Here is a 24,747-nt window from a genome sequence, read left to right on the forward strand (position 1 = left end):
AAAAATTTGAATAGTGAACATTATATCTACTATATCAAGTTCTGGAACCATAATTCTTATAGTACCATGACTGCAATCAGCCACTGACAGAATAGAAATAGGTTTTTCTTTAAACAGAAGTAAAGTGGTAGATATATGTGTATAAGTCAAACTGTGCCAACTCAAAGGATCATAGACTACCTTCCTTTGAATAGGCAGTTTTGTTCCCCAAAATCTAAGCTTTAAAAAAAAAGGAAAAAAGAAAGAAAAAAACAAGTCACTAGCATTTAAGATTTCAAGGATCACATTAAAAATGTGAGCCAACTGTAAACCTACACAGTTAAGTCTCCCTGAGTCTGTAGGATGACTGAAACAATAGCTGATAGGTGTGAACTGTCCCTTATTCACCTACATATTTTGTTAGACCTCTGGAGTCTAATAATGAAAATGCAAAGGTAAGCACTGATCAGCAGCATTCAGAGTACACAAGGAAGAAGAGGGATGAGCACATGAAGATATGTACAAGCTACTAAGAGTGGTATCTTCTTTTGACATCTCTTTTTGGCATCCTAATTAGGCAGATCTTAGAAGAGTACCACAAGGGTTTGAGAATTACACTTTGTTGTCAGTGTCGCGGTTTTTCCCCCTGCTTATTAATGCAGAAAAGGATTTAACACATACAGCAAATGCAAACTAAAGATCATATTGTAGTCATTATTATGCTTTATATTTATGCACGCATGTGGTCCATCCTGGATGGGTTGAGTTTGTCTATAAATGGTATATTCAGTATCACCCAGTGTATGCAATTCACCCCAATGAGGAGAGCCAGCACAAAGCTTGTGTACTTTTTTTCAGGCTTAGTTGGATGTGAGTAATGTATAAGACCTTGTGCTGACATTCATCCCTGTGCAGAGGGCCACCTTCTTTGGACAGTTTCTATTTCTTTATCTTTATATGTATGCTGAACCTTCCTGATCTAAAATGTTGGAACATTATTTTAAATTATTTATAGACTTAGTTTGGGAGAGAGATTACTTCCCTGTTTATTGGTAATGTAGATTTCAAGGGAGAATGGAACTTTTTGTTCTGAATAGCTAGTTTAATGTTTTGTATGTCCGTGTAGAAGATTCCGCTAGAGAAGTGTTGTTACTGTTTGATACACTTATATGTAGATATCATGTGTGAATTTCATATTTCAGATTCTGAAGACTCAAGTACAGTTATGAAAGAAAATTCCATTTCTCCCCCTAGAATTTCTCTCCCGAGTGAATGCGAACCAGATATTTTTAACTGCCTGTTAGAGTGGTGATTGCTTCAGCCATCAGTACTCAATCAGATTTCTAGTACAGCTTCTCATATACAATGACTCACAAAAGAAACATAATGCAGGTTATGAATTAGTCTCATGATACTTTGGCCTGGTCTACACTACGGGGTTAGGTCAAATTTAGCTGCTTTAGGTCAATTTAAAAATGACTGCGTCCACACAACCTGTTCCGTCAACCTAAAGGGCTCTTAAAATCGACTTCTGTACTCCTCCCCGAGGAGGGGAGTAGCGCTAAAATTGACCTTTCTGGGTCGAATTTGGGATAGTGCGGACACAAATCAACAGTATTGTACTCCAGGAGCTATCACAGAGTGCTCCATTGTGACTGCTCTGGACAGCACTTTGAACTCCAATGCACTAGCCATGAACACAGGAAAAACCCCAGGAACTTTTGAATTTCATTTCCTGTTTGGTCAGCGTGGCGAACTCAGCAGCACAGGTGACCATGCACTCCCCCCAGAATCGTAGCACGCAGAATGTTTCTACGCTCCCCATATTATCTCCATCCCTGAGGTTACTGCAGATTAGAAGGCAAAAAAATGCACTCATGGTGACATGTTTTCTGAGCTCATGCAGTCCTCCTGCACTGATAGGGCACAGCTTAATGCATGGAGGTATTCAGTGGCAGAGGCCAGCAAAGAATTAAGTGAGCGCGAGGAGCGGAGGAAGGACACGATGCTGAGGCTAATGAGGGAGCAAACGGACATGATGAAGCATCTGTTGGGGGAGCAAACAGACATGATGAAGTGTCTGTTGGAGCTGCAGGAAAGCCAACAAGAGCACAGACCCCACTGCATCCCCACAGACCCCACTGTATAACCGCCTACCCTCCTCCCCATGATCCATAGCCTCCTCACCCAGACTCCCAAGAACGTGGGATGGGGGGGAGGCTCCAGACACCCAGCCACTCCACTCCAGAGGATGGCCCAAGCAACAGAAGGCTGTCATTCAAACAGTTTGTTTTTTAGTGTGGCTACAATAAGCAATGTGGCCTTGTCCTCCCCTCCTCCCCCACCTCACCTGGACTATCTTGTCCATTATCTCTTCTTCTTTTTTTAATTAATAAAGAAAGAATGCATGGTTTCAAAACAATAGTTACTTTATTTCGAAGGGGGGGGGGTGGTTGGCTTATAGGGAATTAAAATCAACAAAGGGGGTGGGTTTGTATCAAGGAGAAACACAAACAACTGCCACACCAAAGCCTGGCCAGTCATGAAACTGGTTTTCAAAGCCTCTCTGATGCTCAGTGCACCTTGCTGTGCTCTTCTAATTGCCCTGGTGTTTAGATGCTCAAAATCAGACACCAGACGATTTGCCTCAACCCCCCACCCCACCATAAATGTCTCCCCCTCACTCTCACAGATATTATGGAGCACACAGCAAGCAGCAATAACAATGGAAATGTTGGTTGCTCTCAGGTCTGACCTAGTCAGGAAACAGCGCCAGCGAGCTTTTAAACATCCAAAGGCACATTCTACCACCATTCTGCACTTGCTCAGCCTATAGTTGAACTGCTCCTTACTACTGTCCAAGCTTCATGAGCCATGGAAGCAAGGGGCAGGCTGGGGTAGGTGCGACTGCGTGGTGCTGCCAGCTGGGAGCCTCTCCTCCAGCTCACATGATATTCCAGGTAGGACTGAATGTCCATGAGATGAAACTTAAAGAAGAGAATGACCTGGAGTCTCTGGCTCCCATTTGGTGCTCTAAGAGGGGAATAGCCATGTCTGTCCAGGCACCCCTATCGACCTCACCAAGGTCTGCCAGGAGCACCCAGGAGACATACGATGGCTATAAGTCCTCCTGTACCATCTGCCGTGAAGGCAAGGAGCTACTGCTTTGTAGCAATGCAGTACTGCATCTGCCAGCAGCACCCAGGAGATGTATGGTGACGGTGAGCTGAGAGGGCTCCATGCTTGCTGTGGTATGGTGTTTGCACTGGTAACCCAGGAAAAAAGGCATGAAACGATTGTCTGCAGTTGCTTTCATGGAGGGGGGCCTGACGACATATACCCAAAACCACCCACGACAGTGTTTTTACCCCATTGGGCATTGGGAGCTTAACCCAGAGTTCCAATGGGCAGCAGAGACTGTGGGAACTGTGGGATAGCTACCCACAGTGCACTGCTCTGTAAGTCGATGCTAGCCACAGTCGCCGACTTAATGCACTTAGTGAGGACATACGCAATCGACTCTATAAAATCGGTTTCTAAAAATCGACTTCTATAAAATTGACCTCATTTCGTAGTGTAGACATACCCTTAGTTTTAAGCTCACTAGGGAATTAAATATGACATTGGAGTTAATTCAGTGATTTAAGTAGAAATACTATTTTGTTGAGACACTGAGCCAAATCCTGCTGATTGTTACAGTGGTGCAAATCCAGAGTGGGTCCACTGTGGTTAATGGAGTAACTCTATATAAAGAGAAAAGGTGGGTTAAGTAAGTAAGTGAGAGAGACAAGCTTTCAAGCTTACACAGAGCTCTTCAACAGAAGTAGGTCCAATAAAAATATTACTTCACTCACCTTGTCGCTTTAATATTCTGTGACCAACATGGTTACAAAAACATTATATCATTTTCAGAACAGACTTTGGCCCACTCTCTCCACTCTTCACACCTCATTCTAAATGGACAATGAAAAGTGTCATTCTGCCATTGTATAGTGTGGCAAACAATTGATAAGTAAAGAAAATAATTATGTCATTAAACCAGAACTCAATCTGTAATGCAGTGAAGACCACTGAAAAGTGATTTTTGTCTGTGAGGAGAGACCTGCCAAGTCTGAGAATTCCTCAGAATAACCTAAAAACCTGATAGTGTATGGTACACAATTTCGTTGATACAAATAATTTGTGCAAGACTGTGAACCCCTTACCCACACTGACAAGCACTTACATACAGCAGAATTCCCTCTTACAACAGTGACGCTACTCCAGTGAATAAGTATTCCCCATTTTGAGGAAGGGGTTTTAAATCTAGTCCTTTGCCTTGAAATGTTAATATACTTTAAAAAGCTATTTGTATTTTACATTGATTGCTATTAGTACACTTTTTGGAAGCTTCGAATTTTTAAATAGGAGATCTTGCTTATCAAACCAAAAGTTACCAAAAGAATTTGCTGCAATTTAAAGACCTTTACTTATCAAAAACTGATTTCAGTTAGCTGGAATTACAGGTTATAGACAACCAGAAATCATGAGTTCTGTTTCTGTGAAGGCTCCACTCATTTTAGATGAAATTCAATTTCATGTACAAGGCTTATGCACAACTTCAGTCTCACATAGGCTAGTGCTGGGCGTCTGTACAAGGGCGAATTTCTTGGCCATAGATTCAGCTGGAAAAATACTCAAATTTACATGAGCTAACAATCTTTCCGTTTGACTCGTCAAGATATTTCTTCATGAGTAAGGGCCAGGGGAAGCAGTTCCCTCCTTTTTCCATTACGGTATATATGGTTTTAGGCTTTTCTATTTCCTAAAGTGTACTAGAAAGCGTACAAGGGGAGGTGGTGAGAGGAGAGAGGAAAGAGAGCAAGGAAATATAATTTGGAAGTAAATAACTGAAAATAATAAAAGCAATAACGTTTCTGAATCATGTACTAACTGTGGACCAGATTCTGTCATGCTTATATTAAATAGAACCTTATTTCTTGAGTTGTCCTATTGAATTCATTGGGACTATGCATGAAGTAAGGGACTACTCAGCATCCATAAGGGTGGCAGAAATTGGCCACTTGTATTCAAGAGATTTAAAAAAATAAATCAACCTTAGGTTTAAACTATCTACTTAATAAAATGTCCATTTAGAACTTGTATTCAATAATAACAAATTTAATAACTGATATTGTATGTTTGTAGTTAATGAAATTTATATTTTTAATTGTATATAAGAGAAAACAGTGCAACATTTTGGGTCCCATAGTCAAAATTCCTGTTGCAACTCCCAAAACTGTATTATAACTAAGAAAAGTTTAAATTACAAGATTTTGGAATAGGTGTTTGTTTCTTTCGGTCCTACCCTCCTATCCACACCTAATATCACTCATAAGTGTCTCATGCTAAACAAGATACTTACCTGTTTGGCTGAAGTGGTTGGTTATTGTTGCTGCAATTTTTATTTCCACTTTAGTCTTTAGTTTGTCACAGGAATCTGTTCTTCATACTCCCTTCCCTGGCTCACTTTCACTTCCCCTCACACTGTCTTTCTCATACACTTGTTTTCTATTATCTTTTCCTGTTCTGTGTTTTTGAAAGCAGAAGAAAAACAAACTCCCCAATCTCTCTCATATTTGCCAAGATAAAGCAGAGGAGGGTTATCATCTAAATGAGTTTTCATACCCTATGGATTTTCCATCATGTGGGATTCAAATATTATTGAGATTAGGATTTTGCAAACTGTTGGGTGGAGATATGGATTTAAACCCCTATGCAACTCATTTCCAATTTTTGGAACTTATTAGTTCCAAAACTCTTTAAGATGGATCTGGATCCAACAAATTTTACATCCAAAACTAGTCCAAAGTTTGGGCTTGGAGCTATGCAGTTGGATATCTAATTTCAGTTTGGTCCAATCTTTGGTATCATAGATATGAATAACAGTAAATACTAATAGATGCATAGGGAACTATCAACTAAAACTAAGGATTTAGCAAAATATCATGGTCCCTAAATCCAATAGAGATTATCACCAGGTTTTATCACTCAACCAGTTGATAACTGCCTAGCAGTTTCACATGGGTAGCTTCAAGGATTTAAATGTTAGTATTTATAAAGAGAATTAATGGAAAAACAGTTCTAAACAGACTCCGTGTGCACCCAATTTATAGACATAGTAGTTCCTGATTTTTTTCTGTACAGTGTGGTAAGAGCATTTAGCCTGATATTGTCTCATAGATCTTTCCCATGTTAACATCAGTATTATTTCTAAAGGTCTTTAGAGAAGTTGGTCTAGCCAAAAACTAAGATTTCTAGTTCATAAAAACTTGAGGTTTCAGAATCTGTTTGTGCTCCACATTGTTTTTGCTCCAAATTTGACATTTTGGCACCATCCCCACCAGGAGATTGACACACCTGTTTCAGAATATCCAATACCTTCCTTGTTGAGGTATTCAGCTGGGATGTAGGAGACCCAGCTTCAAGTCTCCTCTCTAGCAGATTCAGAGAAGGGATGTGAGCTTGGTTTCCCGCATCCCAACTGACTGTTCTAACCATCAGACTATAGAGTTAGTTCCTCTTTCCTGTTTGAGCTGTTCCACTTTGTATAAATAATTAAATATTCACTGGGCCAGAGAAAGAGAATGACTCTGTAGCCCAGTAGATAGCTCTGCTTTAGGCTGAGCAAGGAGTTGAATCTGGGTCTCCTACATGTCAGATGCCTGCCCTAACTACCAACATATTGACCGTTCATGGGTTTGTCTCTCTTTTCAAAAATTCCATTCTGGACAAGAGAAAACCTTCTCAATATAAGTTTTGTTCAAACCAATACGTTTCCAAAAAAAAGTTTTGGTTTTGACAAATCAGCATTTTCTGACAAGTAACATGCCATCAAAAAATTCTTGACTGGCTCTATTTAGGAGTAAAAAAGATGATTTACTTAATCTCTGGATTGCAGTTGAGTAAATCCAAATTATTAGTCACAATTTACCAACTAAAATCTTTCTGTGGCTTTTTTGCCCCCACATTAGTACTGAAAAAAATCTAATATAATGTCTTCACCAAATTTAGTTTCTGGGATTCATGGTAGTTGCCATGACATTAACATTCTCTGGTCGAACAGGAATCCATAATTATGCTTCATAACTATTTCATCCCGGGGTACTTTGTAAGACTACTGATGACTACAATGCTAGCTCTGCTCCTTAATTTGTTTTTATAGGGGCATCCAGAGATGATTTCAAAGGGTTTTTTAAACAAAAGTTGTCAAATGAAAAATGTAGAAATCAAGTCTCAAGTTGCTCAGTTAGATTTAATGTGAAAAAGTTGAAACCTAATTTTTGGAGCTTTACTCCTTTTTAGACTTACCCATTCAAGACTTCCTGGAGACAAATACCTCAGATCAGACTGGCAGGAGTCCTTTAGTCACTAAGGAGTTAAAAGGATGTGGAATTTCACAGAAGCTCAAGTCTATTTAACTCAAACCTTCTTGTAGTCTGGAGCACTCTCAACCACACATATTTCAGGATGTTACCATACAGGTATAGTCAGGAAAGCTTCACATTAAGAAATACAGCCTGACTGCCCAGACCAAGGCTTTGCTGGAAAAAGGCCTATGGTAAGATGTGTCTTAGGAAATGGTGTTTTTTCTCAACCCTTCTTCAAGGGCAAAGATCCCTCTCTAGACTTATTTGCAAAGGGGTGATGCTCTGGCATAGTATTTTAACTCTTATGAAATTGTAGCCCTCCTTATACTCATTCTATGGACTGATGGCAAGAGTTGGGCTAATCTTTCCCAGATTGTAACATAGAATGTGCTCTGTCAGTCCTTAACAAATAATAAATAAGAATGCAAGTCTGTCTGCTGGTTGCAGGCTCAGTATCTCTGATAAGGACTGCAAAGGAATTCCTTCATGAAGGCTGACAAGGCTTAAGTCTTTTATATTCAAAACCATTACCAAGCTGCTTATCACTTCCAGTCATCTCTACAGAGGAGTTTTCCTGCCTGGAGACACAGAGAGAAGCTAGATGCTGTTTGTGCACAGTTATAAATGTGGCTTTTTAGAGTCTTATTCACTAATTGCTGGATGAACTTCCAAACAAAGGACTTGGAGAACTCTATTATCCTTTTTTCTCTCTCTTCAACACACCATAAGTGTTACAGCATGTCAGAAATTCATTAATAAAAGATCAAGGCTCAGATTCAGAGATGTGTCAGTTAGACCTTTGTAGAGGTGTTCAAACTTGATCTACCCATGTATAACTAGATATAACTTCAATTTCCTTGGTGTGTTCAGTAAATACTAAAGGGTAGATGTGCCATCTTCCAGATACTTTTTGTGAAAGCTACACCAACAGAGAACGTGTTAGACTGCCTGATAGCTGCTTATTGCTGATGTACCAATGTGTGAGTGAAAAGGGGTCCAACTAGAATATCGCCTCTGATTTTGGCCTTCAGCATCCAAGGGCCTTGGATACAAAGTTCTCCAAAATTATCTTTGTATATTTACCAGATGACTTTGTTAACATTGAACAGGAAGTGTTATGACAGAATTAGGGTTCCTTGACAGATGGATGGAGTCATTCTTTTCTTGCTGAGATGACAACGTGGTCATCTCACTTCTTGCATGGAGTCTGCCTTGTTGCTTCTCCTATTTGTGTGTCTTGGGCTGTTGGGGAGATAGTGAGTCAACGTGGTCACCAATATCTCCAGTATACAGGTAACATTCAGAAATACATTTCTGGCCAATTGAAACTAACTTGACTGGCTTACCCAGGGTCTTGCTGTGCCAGTGTGTGTACTTTACTCAGAGTAAACTGGCTGTGGCTTAATCTATGCTCTATTTATAGGGTCCTCCATCAATGTTATTTTAATTGCATGGTTCAGCCCTGTTCACCTGACATCATTTATAGGGCAAGGTGAATACTAGAGGTAGTAGATACTTCTCAAATTTGAAACTGATGAAATGTGGAGGAAAAAAACCCCAGGAAAAACAGATGTACCTTTCACATTATTTCCCAATTTTTTACCAGCTGTGCTAACTATCCATAACTGAAATCCCTGGTTGGCAAAAGGGAAATTAAATATGTTTGCTCTTAAAGCAAAAGTCATGTGTAACAACAGTCCTAAAGTCATAATTAGTAAAGCATCTTGATACTACATTTTTTAAAAAAAGGCACCACTCAAACATTGTAGGGACCAGGCAAGGTAGTGGGTTAATGCACTAGACATTTTTTACTTTTTTGTCAGGACTACATATATTAAAAGAGCGGTGTGTGGAAAGTTTGTAAAAAGTCTGCTTTTACAATGGATGGCACTGGCCATTAACCACAAATCCCTCGCCTCAATTCACAACACAAAATTCACATATAGATTTTATAGGAAAGGAAAATTGTTGCGGATGAAATATTAGATCACCTTTGTTTAAGCCAGAACCAAGGAAGGGATAAAATGATCGAGGATACGGAAAAGGCTGTTATCGGAGTACAGATAATGCATTAACACCAAACTTGTATTTTTTGTCCTTACAGGGCCATCAGCTGTGATATCACTGTCAGCTGTGTCTGAAAAGCCTCTTCCATATGGGAACATTGCTGTTTTTGTTTTTCCCCCCAGACAGTACACTCAGTTGAATCTTGTTATAATCTGTTTTAGAGTCCCTGTACAGTATATGGGGCAAATTCTGTTCTCAACTATCAGTGTGACCTTGAGTATTGATTTAAACAGTTATTCTAAGTTTACACTGGTATAAATTAAGGCAACACATGGTACACTGTGTTTACATGTTCAATGGGGGGAGATGGGGAGAAAGATTATATAGCCAAAGAAATACATACATCTTTGGGCATCTACACTGCACACTTTTTTGGTAATGTGTAGTTTGCATATATGTGTGCCCCCAGCACACATATAATAGCAACATAGATGGTGAGGTATTACTTAGGTGAGTGACGACACAACTGAAGGATGTGGGTATTAGGCAAATGGCAAACTCCACTGATTTGATAGATTCATATACCTTCTCCACACACATACACATCATACATCACTTGAAAGCTTGTTGTGTCTACTTTAAGATGAGGTATGATGTGGCTCTGTTAAGTGGTGCCATTACCTTAGAAATGTGGATAAACAGTGACTTCATCAACACATTAAAGTGATTACTTTGAAATTTGGCATTCATTTCTGTTAGTTGAATGACTATGTATTATTTCAAGATGAAATTGAGTTGCTTTCCGGTCACAGTCTAAAGGGTAAAACAAAATCTAATAATACATTTGTAGAGGTATCATTGAAAAGCATTAGTGCTGGTGACATTTCTAGTCAACATGATCATCATCACTATGATCCGTCAACAGTGTGTGGCTTACCACAGTCTTCATTGCCTTGGCATACACACATTTCTGTACAGGGAATGTTGTTCTGACTACAGACTGTTGATTATGCAGCAACCCATACTGGTACAGGCACAGATAAGGTCCTGTAGAAGCTCAGATGCGATTGGGCCCTTGAAGAATACAGGAAGTAATTCATCATCCACATTTGTCCATGCATGTTGCAGTGGTGATCCCATATTTGGTTTGCCTATATACAAAGACATCCACATATTTGTTTGCCAAGATGCTCTATGAACATGCTCTTCAAAACTGTCCTTACATGGTAGGAGTTTGGCCAGTGACTTGTCCTTTTCGGTGGACAGATTCAGGTGCAAGCAATTCAGGTCTCTGTGGGTCTCCTTTTCTTTCTCATTCTGGTCATACAGGAATGCTACCAATTTCTTTGCTGCAGAAATTGTGCCTTGTCCATCATTCCCATTTTGGCAACCCCTTTGAAGCTGTCAGCTCTCTCTGTTTTGACAACAGTAAACACAGATTCCCCCCCCCACACACACACAAATCCCAATTCCAAATAGGTATGGCAGAGTCACATCCGATTAATGTGTGTACAGCTGTTGCAGAAGTCAGGAGTGAGTGGCAAAGTGCATACACAGGTATGATGTGACACTTGTAAGTTGTGCTGGTAATGGTGCCTGTTTCAATCCATATGTTATATAAGTTCCACTTTTGAAAATTAATGATCAGCAAGATCCAAAACATCTGTATCAGGTGACTTAATTACTATGGTTCCTTTGACACGGAGAGATCCAAAAGCCATACTGGCACATAGAGCATACAGAAGCATCCTTGTGTCTGCTTCCTCTTGATTATTGTACAAGTCTTGAGCTTCTTCAACACCTCTGTTGGTGATGGACTTTGCTACTTCAAAGTGTTTGTTTTTGGTGTTCTCCTGCTCTCTCAGACACATTTTGACCCATATATTTACAGAGGAATTTTACTAGTGATTGTTTGCTGGATGCCACATTTAGAAACTTTTTCCAAGGAGGTACAGGTTGTCCACCAGTCATCTGGTATGACGTGCATCCAACCTCAGATCCTATCCAGTGCTGTCTTTCTGCAGTTTTCATACACATGTTGTCGTGTCTGTCAAAGATTTCAGTTAAGAATTTGCTTTGGTCGGTGCAGAGCACTCACCGGCAGCTCCCAGCCCCGCGCCCGGCTCCAGCTCACCTCTGCTCCGCCTCCTCCCCTGAACGCACCGCCCAGGTCTACTTCTCTGCCCCCCGGCTTCCCATGAATAAGCTGTTTACACGGAAAGCCTGGGAGGGCTGAGAAGCAAGCAGTGGCTTCGTGCTCAGGCCCGCAGAGGTGGAGTGGAGGTGAGCTGGCTCAGGGGGGCGCAAGGAGGGCCACCTGTGCCGCAGCAGGTAACCCGGGGGGGCGCACAGGGGAACTGCTCCCCGCCCCAGCTCTGCACCCACCAAATTTTCCCCATGGTGCTCCAGCCTCAGAGCACCCATGGAGGTGGCGCCTAAGGCACCACTTTTACTGTGATCAGTTGGGGGCAGGGGGAGCAGCCACTCCTCCTGCTCCTCCCCTAGCTACGCTACCTATGCTACCCTGCCCCTAGGAGCCAGAGGGACCTGCCGGATGCTTCCTGGGAGTCGCTCCACGTAAGCACTGCTGGGACTCCCCACCTCGCCCCCCAGCAGGTCCCTCTGGCTCTTAGGGGCGGGACACTTTAGATGCTACTAGGGTTATTTCTGTTTATTTCTTAGGCTAGTGGACTCCTCTGTGCTAACCCCAGATGCTTTTGTTTGCTTGTAACCTTTAAGCTGAACCCCCAAGAAAGGTATGTTGGGTGCTTAATTTGGGAATTGCTCTTTTAAAGTCTAGCAAAAGCCTAAGTTCCAGATGTATTATCTTTCTTTTTGTTTTTTAATAAAATTTACCTTTTAAAGAACAGGATTGGATTTTTGGTGTCCTAAGGGGTTTGTGCATATGTTGTTTTATTAGCTGGTGGCAAGAGCTAATTTCCTGTGTTTTCTTTCTCAGCTCTTCACCAGAAGCGGTTGAAAGGGTTTGAGGGCACCCCACAGGAAGGAATTCCCAAGTGCACCTTCCTGGGTTCCAAAAAAGGGTTTTGCATTTGGGTGGTGGCAGCGTATATCAAGCCGAGGTCAGAAAAAAAGCTGTAACCTTGGGAGTTTAATACAAGCCTGGAGTGGCAAGTATTAATTTTTTAAAAATCCTCGTGGGCGCTCAAAGTGCCAGAGTAGAGAATCAGCTTTGACAGGCCATGAAAAAGCCTAATGCAGTCCTAGGATGTATCAGAGGAGGTATTTCCAGGAAAGACAGGGAAGTGTTAGTACCATTATACAAACCTCATTTTGAATACTGTGTGCAAAAACCTACCTTATTGTTTTACCTAACCAAAAGAGGGCTGAGGGCAGATATGATTGGCTCTATAAATACATCAGAGGGATAAATACCAGGGAAGGGGAGAAGTTATTTAAATTAAGCATCAGTGTTGACAGAGGAACTAATGGATATAAACTGGCCATCAATAAGTTTAGGCTTGAAATTAGACAAAGGTTTCTAACCATCAGAGAAGTGAAGTTCTGGAATAGCCTTCCAAGGGGAGTAGCAGGAGCAAAAGATCAAACTGGTTTCATGACTATGTTTGATAACTTAATTGAGGGTATGGTATGAAGAGACTGTCTACAATGATATGTAGCCAATCTGCTACTGCAATAGCAAGTATTTCCAACAACTAGTGATGGGGAAGGCTCTGACTTACTACAGAGAATTCCTTCCCTGGTGCCAAGTTACTCATAGATTCATACATTTTAAGATCAGAAGGCACCATCATGATCATCTAGTCCAGGGATCAGCAACCTTTGGCACGCAGCCCATCCGGGAAAGTTGCTGGCTGGCTGGGAGGGTTTGTTTATCTGCAGCGTCCTCAGGTGCAGCTGATTGCAGCTCCCACTGGCTGCGTTTCACTGTTCCAGACCAACTGGGGCTGCGGGAAGAGGTGGCCCAGGGAGCATCGCTTCCCGCAGATCCCATTGCCCTGGGATGGCAAACCGCGGGCAGTGGAAGCTGCGATCGGCTGAACCCGCAGGCGCTGCATGTAGACTGTCATAAATATAAAGGGAAGGGTAAACCCCTGTAAAATCCCTCCTGGCCAGAGGAAATCTCCTCTCACCTGTAAAGGGTTAAGAAGCTAAAGGTAACCTCGCTGGCACCTGACCAAAATGACCAATGAGGAGACAAGATAATTTCAAAAGCTGGGAGGAGGGAGAGAAACAAAGGGTATGTGTGTCTGTCTATATTTTGTCTTTGCCGGGGATAGACCAGGAATGAAGCCTTAGAACTTTTAGTAAGTAATCTAGCTAGGTACGTGTTAGATTATGATTTCTTTAAATGGCTGAGAAAAGAATTGTGCTGAATAGAATAACTATTTCTGTCTGTGTATCTTTTTTGTAACTTAAGGTTTTGCCTAGAGGGGTTCTCTGTGTTTTGAATCTAATTACCCTGTAAAGTATTTACCATCCTGATTTTACAGGGGGGATTTTTTTTTATTTCTATTTACTTCTATTTCTATTAAAAGTCTTCTTGTAAGAAAACTGAATGCTTTTTCATTGTTCTCAGATCCAAGGGTTTGGGTCTGTGGTCACCTATGCAAATTGGTGAGGCTTTTTATCCAACATTTCCCTGGAAAGGGGGGGTGCAAGTGTTGGGAGGATTGTTCATTGTTCTTAAGATCCAAGGGTCTGGGTCTGTAGTCACCTAGGCAAATTGGTGAGGCTTTTTACCAAACCTTGTCCAGGAAGTGGGGTGCAAGGTTTTGGGAAGTATTTTGGGGGGAAAGACGTGTCCAAACAGCTCTTCCCCAGTAACCAGTATTTGTTTGGTGGTGGTAGCGGCCAATCCAAGGACAAAAGGTGGAATATTTTGTACCTTGGGGAAGTTTTGACCTAAGCTGGTAAAGATAAGCTTAGGAGGTTTTTTTCATGCAGGTCCCCACATCTGTACCCTAGAGTTCAGAGTGGGGGAGGAACCAATGACATGGTGGCAGAGTGGTGGGATTAACCTGAAATCATTTTGAGATCCAGTTGAGATTTTTTTTTGAACTAGAAATACAGATTTTAAAAAAAGGAGATTTTTTTTTCTTTCCTTTGGAAAGGAAGTCCAGAAGCAGCTGAAACTGAAAGCAGCTTGTTTTTTTCTCTGCTTTGTGGCCAAGCAGAGACAAAAGGGGATTATCTTTGTGAATTGCAGGTTTTCTTTGCCTGGAGGCAGGGTACTTAACTCCTGCAGGGAAATTCACAGTCTTCCAACCCAGAGTTTTTTTTTTTTTCCCTAAAAGTAAATAGAAGGGGGGGTGTTCTACCCATTTGCCTGGAGACAAAAGTGGCAAGGGTTTTTTTTTTTGATTTTGATTTTTTACAAGGAGCACAAGTTTAAAAAGGAAACTTGGTTTTTCTTTGGGCTGGGTAAACAGGTTTCAAAGTAGCTGGAAGTTTTTGCTTTGATTTGGGCCCAGAGCAGAGACAAGGGAATTGTCTTTTTTTTTTTTGTAGGCTGACAATCACTATCAGAGAATAGGTATTCTATTCCAGCACAGCAAAATTTTACAGCCAAGTTTTTTTTTTGTTTATTTCTAAACCTCGGGTGTAAAGTTAGTTAAAAACAGAGAGGTTAGAATGACAAAATCTGCGGCTCGACTACGGCTGGAATTAGCCAGATTTCAGGCTGAGGAAAGACAAAGGGAACATGAAAGACAGATAGAACTCATGCGGCTGAAGAAGGAGGAGAAGGAACAAGAAAGGGAGGCAGCGAAAGAGGCAGCGAAAGAGGCAGAACAACACCAAGCGGCTGCTCACAGGAGAGCTATGGAAGCAAGGGACAAAGAACTGGAGGAGAAGGAAAAAGAGAGGAAGTATGTGGAGGAGATAGAGAAGATAAAGGCTCAGGAGAATATCCCAACAAACCCTAGCTATCCTTCTCCAAGTACCACTTCCCATCCCAGAAAGTTCCCCACCTACAAAGCAGGCGATGATACTGAGGCCTTCCTAGAAAACTTCGAAAGGGCCTGCCTTGGGTACAACATCTCTACTGACCAATACATGGTAGAGCTGAGGCCGCAGCTCAGTGGACCCTTAGCTGAGGTGGCAGCTGAAATGCCTAAAGAACACATGAACAAGTATGAACTGTTTAAATCCAAGGCGAGAGTCAGAATGGGGATAACACCCGAGCAGTCTCGTCGGAGGTTCAGAGCCCTAAGGTGGAAACCAGATGTGTCATTTACCCGACATGCCTACCACATTGTGAAGCATTGGGAGGCCTGGATATCCGGAGCAAGTGTTGAATCTCCAGTAAATTTGCCCTTCCTAATGCAAATGGAACAATTCTTAGAGGGTGTTCCTGAGGAAATAGAAAGATACATCCTAGATGGGAAGCCCAAAACTGTAATCGAGGCAGGAGAGATTGGAGCCAGATGGGTGGAGGTGGCAGAGAAGAAGAAAACTGGTCGCAGTTGGAGCGGAGACCAGAAGGGACAACCCCAGACCACACCCTATTACCGGGGGCCGCCCAAAGCCCCACCTACCTCCCAAAGAACCCTCCAGACCCCTTATCGTCCCTCCACCCCGTTCTCCAGCAACCCTCCTCGCCCCAGTGACCAGTCAGCTGGACGATGTTTTAAATGTAACGAGCTGGGGCATGTAAAGGCCAACTGCCCCAAGAACCCCAACAGATTACAGTTCATTGCACCGGAATCGCACCAGAGGTCCACAGGCCCAGATACCTCCCAGATACCCTTGGAGCGGAGGGAAACTGTGAGTGTGGGCGGGAAGAAGGTCACCGCGTGGAGGGACACCGGAGCACAAGTGTCAGCTATCCATGCTTCCTTAGTGGACCCCAATTTAATCAACCCAGAGATCCAAGTGACGATTCAACCCTTCAAGTCCAACTCTTTCGATTTGCCTACAGCCAAGTTGCCTGTCCAGTACAAGGGCTGGTCCGGAACGTGGACTTTTGCAGTCTATGATGATTATCCCATCCCCATGCTGTTGGGGGAAGACTTGGCCAATCATGTGAAGCAGGCCAAGAGGGTGGGAACGGTCACCCGCAGCCAGGCTAACCAAGCCGTGAGGCCTAGCTCTGTTCCGGAAACTTCTATCAGGACCCGGTCAGAGGTGATGGATCCGGACCCCAGACCAATGTCTGCAACAGCAGTAGTGGATCCAGTCCCAGAGACCCAGACGGAACCAGTCCCAGAACCGGAACCAGCCGAACAACCAACACCAGACCCATTGCCAGCACTGAATCCAGTACTTGCAACCTCAACACCAGAGGGCCCCACCGACCCTGAACTGGCAGCAGCCGATAACCCGACACAAGAGGCTCAGCCGGAGCCTGAATCCCAACATAGTTCACCAGCGGAGAGCGGTTCACAGTCAACAGAAACAGCCCCATCCCCTATATCGCTTCCAGAGGGACCAAGCCTAGGTCCACAATCCAATAAGGAACTGATGTCTCCAGCATCAAGGGAACAGTTCCAGACCGAACAGGAAGCAGATGAAAGCCTCCAGAGAGCTTGGACGGCGGCACGGAGCCACCCACCGCCTCTCAGCTCTTCTAATCGATCCAGGTTTGTTGTAGAAAGAGGACTTTTATACAAGGAAACTCTTTCTGGTGGACACCAGGAAGACTGGCATCCTCAGAGACAGTTGGTAGTTCCAACTAAATACCGGGCCAAGCTCTTGAGCTTAGCCCATGATCACCCTAGTGGCCATGCTGGGGTGAACAGGACCAAAGACCGTTTGGGGGGGTCATTCCACTGGGAGGGAATGGGCAAGGATGTTTCTACCTATGTCCAGTCTTGTGAGGTGTGCCAAAGAGTGGGAAAGCCCCAAGACCAGGTCAAAGCCCCTCTCCAGCCACTCCCCATCATTGAAGTTCCATTTCAGCGAGTAGCTGTGGATATTCTGGGTCCTTTTCCGAAAAAGACACCCAGAGGAAAGCAGTACATACTGACTTTCATGGATTTTGCCACCCGATGGCCGGAAGCAGTAGCTCTAAGCAACACCAGGGCTAAAAGTGTGTGCCAGGCACTAGCAGACATTTTTGCCAGGGTAGGTTGGCCCTCCGACATCCTCACAGATGCAGGGACTAATTTCCTGGCAGGAACTATGAAAAACCTTTGGGAAGCTCATGGGGTAAATCACTTGGTTGCCACTCCTTACCACCATCAAACAAATGGCATGGTGGAGAAGTTTAATGGAACTTTGGGGGCCATGATACGTAAATTCGTAAATGAGCACTCCAATGATTGGGACCTAGTGTTGCAGCAGTTGCTCTTTGCCTACAGAGCTGTACCACACCCCAGTTTAGGGTTTTCCCCATTTGAACTTGTATATGGCCGTGAGGTTAAGGGGCCATTGCAGTTGGTGAAGCAGCAATGGGAGGGATTTACACCTTCTCCAGGAACTAACATTCTGGACTTTGTAACCAACCTACAAAACACCCTCCGAACCTCTTTAGCCCTTGCTAAAGAAAACTTACAGGATGCTCAAAAAGAGCAAAAAGCCTGGTATGATAAACATGCCAGAGAGCGTTCCTTCAAAGTAGGGGACCAGGTCATGGTCTTAAAGGCGCTCCAGGCCTTGACATAGACAAACTGGCCTGGCCCGCCAGTGGCTTTCCCTGACGGGCCACGTGTCAAAGGTTGCCGATCCCTGGACTAGATGATAACAATGGTGCCTTCTGATCTTAAAGTGCATGAATCTATGAGTAACTTGACCTCCCTACTTGACCTCCCTTGACTACAATCACCTGTCTTTGGATAATATTCTAAAGCCTTCATTTTGGCTATTTCAGACCAAAGGATTGAAGTGGCATTTTATAAAACTAATTGCTCATTTGAAAGTGGTTCATCAGTCTCACTCGCCAGAAGGGCACCCATAAAATATTTCAATGATTTATGTTCCTGTTTCAGATTACTAGCAGCTTAGATTGTCTGATGCTATTTTATTGCATGCATAGAACAATGGTAGACTTGCCTTGTCCATGTTGTGCATGGAATGAAATTGTGTTTTTTTTATATTGCCTGTAATTTGATATGGGCATAGCTTGTAGTTCCTATATCTGAGAGAAGTAGGGGCTTATATCTATGTAGCAGCTTGGACAGGAAAATATCCTTCACTTCAGTCAGCTGATAAAATGCAATGTCACAAGGTGACTGTATTATTTCAGTGTAACTAGATGGTTTTGCTTTAAGATTCATTTTACTCAAGTAGGAAAAAGGCATGCTGAGTGATAAACTGCATCCTTAGCAATCAAGTCTTCCACAGCTATTCTGTGCAACATGTCATCATCTCCTCTTTGAAACACAGTCTTCCTTAGAGTGGTTTCTCTCTCTTTCTCTCTCTCTCTCTCTCTGTTTTATGAAGTTTCCTGTGTATTTTTCCTCAAGCAAACAATGTAACAGGACCAATTGCTAGAGGATGAGCTTGTTCTGGTGGCTATATGATGGTCATTGAACATGATGCTCTCTGATCAGATTCAGAGTGCCTTCTTTCCTGGGTTCACTACAACTCTGACATGTGCAAAGTTTGACTAGATTGGGTATTTCTGAAAGCAACCCCTAAGACAGAGAACTGGTGGCACATCATCTACACTAGAAAACTCATCTAGTGGCCACAAACGCAACTAATCTCTCTTGCCCATACCACAGAATGCAATCCAGCCCTGGTGGCTTTTGACAGCTTTACAGTCTCTTGTTTTCTTGAAAAATAACAAATTTTTCAAAGTTAATAGAAAGTTTCTTTCTCTTTGATGTAAGCTTTAAGGGGCTTGTATCCTCCATGTCTTCATATGCTATAACTGCAGGCTTGTAATAAATTAGATGTATATATTAGTATCAAAATTACCATTTTTGTTTAGTGATTGATTTGATGAAAGCCCAATATGAAGATGTGTATTGTCACCTCAAACACTAATTCTGAGCTGTGCATAAGTGTCACTGAATTAAAAAGGTTTCGGAGTAGCAGCCATGCATCTGATGAAGTGAGCTGTAGCTCACGAAAGCTTATGCTCAAATAAATTTGTTAGTCTCTAAGGTCCCACAAGTACTCCTTTGCTTTGAATTAAAAAGCTACTTTCTAGAATATTTCAAAGGCTAGTATTGCATGGATAGGCAATTACAAATTACAGCCTTCTACCAGGAAGACTAGATGCTACATTGTATGGAGAAGCATTACATTAAGAAGTTATATACCAGGGATTGGCAACCTTTGGCACGTGGCCTGTGAAGGAAAGCCGCTGGCGGGCCGGGATGGTTTGTTTACCTGCAGCGTCCGCAGGTTCAGCCTATTGCAGCTCCCACTGGCCGCAGTTTGCCGTCCCAGGCCAATGGGGGCTGTGGGAAGCGACAACCAGCACATCCCTTCGGCCCACGCCGCTTCCCACAGCCCCCATTGGCCTGGGACGGTGAACCGCTGCAGGTAAACAAACCAGCCTGGCCCGCCAGTGGCTTTCCCTGACAGGCCGCATGCCAAAGGTTGCAGATCCCTGTTATATACATTTGTATCTACCCACTGTGCAGTATAAGCTATGGGCAAACAATCTACTGCATCTCTTGCCCAACCTTCACTGTGAGACTGATCTGGTCAGCACATTTCAGTGGGAAATATAGAAAGCTATTATAATTACTTGTGAGATGATTTTACAATTAAGAATATGAAATATTAGAACATTTCATGTTTGTACATTGCAAAGTGTTGATATTCTCCATTTTTTTGCCAAATACAAAGCAGTTTTATCATTTCTGAAAAAAATACTTGCCCATGCAAAGCCAATAAGAATCTTTCAATGCATTATAGTTGGTAGCTTTGACCAAAAGCCACCACATTAAGGTGTTGAAATCAGAGGTGGATTATGGTTTTGTGGGGTCCTGGGCCAGAGCAAGTGGGGGGCCCTCCCCACCTCTTCTGCCTGGAGTTCCCCCCTCCTGCGCTCCTGCCAGGGAAATGGGGTTAGGGCATGAGGACTTGTCCCGTTCCACCTGGCGCTCCTGCTGGGGTGCAGGAGTTTTCCCCGCTCTGCCTGCCTGCCTGCCTGGAGCACTGGGTGGACAGAGCAGCTCAGGGTGCGGGGGTGCCCATTTTCGGGGGGCTCCCAATTGGCCCGGGCTCCTGGGCATGGGCCCTGCTGGCCCACTGGCTAAATTAACTTAAACAGTAAAAAACAGTCACGTTGCAGTGATTCTGGACTTGACAGCTCCACATCAGACTTCATTTAAAAGTATATAAAATAAGATTTCAAATTATATATGATGTGAGTGTGTGAAGGGCAGGTACATGAAACTCCAAAAATATGGCCCTTTCTGGAGAACTGCCACATGTGTATATGTACTCAGGTATATACCCTACATGTCTCTGCTCGCCCAGACAATGCCTGGCTTCCCATCTACACTGCTGTTTTTAGTAGTGTCTCACTGCCTCACTGCTGCTGGAGCCTTTCCCCAGAAGAGACTTGGGCAGCAGAGAAAGGCTCTGATGGAGGGGAAGTCTCTAAGTTTTTTTCCCACTTCTTTCCCGCTGCCACAGCCTTTCCGCACTGCAGTGAAAGGCTCTGGCAGGGAGGAGCTGCTGAATCCTTTCCCTGATGCCTTTCTTTTGCCAGAGCTTTTTGCTGACACATTTAATTGCATACCAGTGTGGACATGGTGTGCTTTTCACTGCAGGGTGCAGTTCCGTGCGCACTACACACTGCTGGAAGTAGTGTGTAATTTAGACGTAGCCTCAGTCTGAGGCACTCACATACAATGCTGATGGATGTAGTATAAAAACCTACATATGAAATAAAATTAGACAAGAAAAGACAAATTGTTCTTGAGACTTGACCTTTGGAAGTCTGCGGTGTTTCCAAGCCAAAGTCACACATCTCTGGACTTTTTTTGATTAGAACCCATAATCAAATAGTTAGTGCAGCCCCCTCAGGACTTTGTCTATCTCCCATTGAATCAGTGGTGGTTGGATCAAGGCCTCAATAAGCTCCACAGTTGCTTTTGCAATTCTCCCATTTTTGATGGGCTCCTGAAAAGAGGAAGGAACAAGATAAGCTGTGAAAATTTTAGGAATGATATCTTCAAACATACACATTTTGCCTCTGTAACCTTTTATCTTCTACTGCGTATTAAATACAGATTTATATTTCATGTTTCATGCCCCCCACAGAATCCAACTCATGGCTCCAGGTACCCTAATCAATGTGTTCCTTGTCTGTCAGTTTCTTCTTTTCAAGATGGCAGGTTTCCTTTGGTCACAATCGACTGTACTGATAAGAAGGTGACTTTATTATTTACAGTGATCTGCTTGAATAATTTTTCCCCTTTCTATATGTACATGCAAGCAGGTCACGATAAATTCTAAAGTTACCTCCTTTACCAATATATTAGATTTTTTCAATCTACTTCAGTTGCCCATTAGTACATTATCCCACGCTTGTATCATTTCCATTCTTATTTTCACATGGCTTTTGTTCAAACTAACCCAACATGGAACATTGGCGTCCAATTCATTCCACACTTTTGTACACAATGGCATAACTTAGAGGTTGTCTTTTCATGGGAAGGCAGAGTTTGAGGCATGTCTCTCCATAGTCCAATAGCCACTCTAATAGCTAGACTTGTAGCAAATGACATCCTTGTGGTGCATTTGTCTTTGTGCTATTACAGCTTCTGCCCCACAACTCATTGAAGAAACAGTGTTCCAGTTGATGTGATATCTCCAAGGAACAGAAATGCAGATCCATCTGGTTGGTTGATATTTTCTGGGCTGGGTTCCCTGTAAGCTGCATGGTTGGGCAAACGCTCAAGAAAGATTCAAGTGCTGCCCAGTTGATTATCAGAGTGCGGACATCCGGCAGTGTGTATTCAGGTGCGCCCCCCTACCCCCGCTGCTGCTTTGCAGCCACATTGCTCCATCCTGCAGCTGCTCCTGGGACCCTCCTGCTGGCTGTGCCGAGTACGGGGGAGAGGGAGGGCTGACGTCAGGTTGTCCCCCCCCCCCTACTCCTTACCCCATCTCCGCAGAGAAGGGGAGAGTGGACAGCCTGGCTCAGGACTCAGGACACGCTGCAGTCTGAGGTCTGAACGGTGAGGGAGTGAGTGCCTTTCTTAAAGAGACAGTGGACAGTTTCTGTGATTTCCTCAGCAGCCAGCTCACACAGTCTCTCTCTGTCTCTGTCTCTCCCTCCCCTGCCCATGTACCTCATCTCCACAGAGCAAGGGAGGGGGTCACACACACACACACACACACAGTGTCTCTGGGTCACATATACACATACACTCTGGTGCACATAACAAAATTTATTCCGCTCAAGAATGGAAAAAATTAGAGGGAACATTGCCTCTGGGTTGTCTTTAACTTTGGCCTGAACTTCCCTCCCATCCTCCATTGGAACTTGGAAGAAGTCCTTTCAGAAACAGTAGAAAAGTGTATGTTTTTTGTGGACTTCAACAATTAATCTCTATCCACAGTTCATTCCAGGGTAAGTTTTTCTTGACAATGATGCTCAGCAGCCTAACAAGTTTTCCAGAACTACAGGTAGTGGAAAGCTTTTTAGTCTATTTAGAATAAGTTCTATTTTTATGTCAAATTGGTTTAATATTTGAAATATGTCTTTCATCTAGGAAGTCTGGTTACAGTATATTACTATGTGAGCCTCTCCATTGGTGCTTATACTCCATCTCATCCAGTCTGGGTAATAATCAGAATCTTTAAGCACTGCAAATATCACTTTTCCTGGCACTGCCTTCACTAACATTTGCATAAAAATGCCATGTTCAAGTCTCTGAACATAGGCTTCTAATTATCTCATTATTTTATTGAACTGGATATCTTCCATATTTCCATAAATGGTTATTTTACCATTTGTATTTTTTACCTTTCTAACTTTGAGAGCTCTACTGCTTCTTTATTTTCTCTGAGCACTTTGTCTTAAAATTCCATCCTCATTGCCAGGTCTCTTTATGTGTCTCTCCACACAAAGAAGTAAACATGTATTTGCTGATCTTTATTTCAGATTAAGAAAAAAACACCACATATAACTTATCAAAACAGCTCTCTCTGGTTTTTCAGCCACTGACTATAATACAATGTTATGTAATGGTCTAAATTAAAAGCGCATATACCCTCTTGCTCCTATTATCCAGCTGCTCTGCATTAACTTGTGCTATCAAGAGTCATGCAGATCCAGTATTGACTTGCCAATACAGAGGAGGAGAGGAGCATGTCACAGAAAAAGTGGAACTTGAAGTATTATGTAGAATACCACCTCTTTTTGGCTACCGCTTTTGTCATGAGAATAGCATGGTTAACAGGATTCACACTATAAAGTTTGACATGGTGGGTAAGAATTAGAGGTGGGTGAAAAATTTTCTGGAAATGTCAAAATATTCTGATTTTGTGGGTTAGATTCTCAAGGGAACTTAGACACCATTCAAGAGATAGAGGAGGCAGTGCTGCCTGTCCCTATCCAACAGTCCAGTGGTTAAAGCACTCATATAGGAGATCTAGGTTTGAATCTCTGTTCTGAAGCAGGGACTTGAACACAGTTCTCTTCTATCCGAGGTAAATGTCCTAACCACCAGGCTATTGGTGGGTGAAATGTGCTCAATCTCTCTTGTTGAAGCTGTTCAACTTGGTATAAATAACCACATATTCACTGGAGCAGGAACTTGAACCTGGGTGCTCTCCCTCCCCACCCTGGTGAGTGCCCTAAGTACCAGGCTATAATGTTATTCTTGTTCTGGCCCAGAGAGGGGGGAGAGTTATCATCATTCCAGCCTCAGTTTTGTGACTGCCCCCCTAGACTTCCTGGTGCATCTACCTTTAATTTCATTTGCTTTTATTTAAACAAACAAACAACTGTTAAAGATCTCTGAAATCGAAATGAAGTGAAACATTTTCTTTGGCCCAAAACAAGACTTTTCCAATTTTGTTTAGTCAAAAAATCTGGGGGGGAAATGGGTTTCAGCTGACCAGGAACAATAATTTTCCAGTTTTTTGGACCTGCCAGCAAATTGAAAAAATCAATTATTCACACAGCTCTAGTTAGAATACCCCGTTTAATTCTGCCGAATTAGTGCTGAATGTCACTGAAAGGCTAAAAAGTCTCTCTCATTTGAATATTTCTCAGAGCAGTTTTGTAGCAAAGCATTCCACAGTAGATATACTAAAATAGTCTGTTAGTAACATTCAGCCAAAGTAAGGTGGTCAAGCTTTCTAGTTCACATTGGGACTTTACCTATGATATTTGGAGGAACAGAGCAGAAGCAGCCAGTGTTTATCCATAAGAGGAATGGGAGAGGTAGCCAAAATCCACATGAGTAAAAGAAATTAGTGTTTACTGAAACTAGGTACTTAAACAGAA

The 24,747-nt window shown here is 42.8% G+C and overlaps 1 long non-coding RNA gene across 1 annotated transcript; it reads left to right on the top strand.

Moving 5' to 3' along the window:
* The first annotated feature begins 2,995 nt into the window (after positions 1–2,995).
* LOC122463754 lies at positions 2,996–23,841 on the top strand. The gene is made up of 4 exons (XR_006287370.1): positions 2,996–3,237; positions 11,633–11,641; positions 18,616–18,624; positions 23,831–23,841. It is a non-coding gene; the product is annotated as an uncharacterized LOC122463754 (long non-coding RNA).
* Positions 23,842–24,747: the final 906 nt, after the last annotated feature.

The sequence above is a fragment of the Chelonia mydas genome, chromosome 1, assembly GCF_015237465.2.
Source record: "Chelonia mydas isolate rCheMyd1 chromosome 1, rCheMyd1.pri.v2, whole genome shotgun sequence".
Classification (NCBI taxonomy): domain Eukaryota; kingdom Metazoa; phylum Chordata; order Testudines; family Cheloniidae; genus Chelonia; species Chelonia mydas.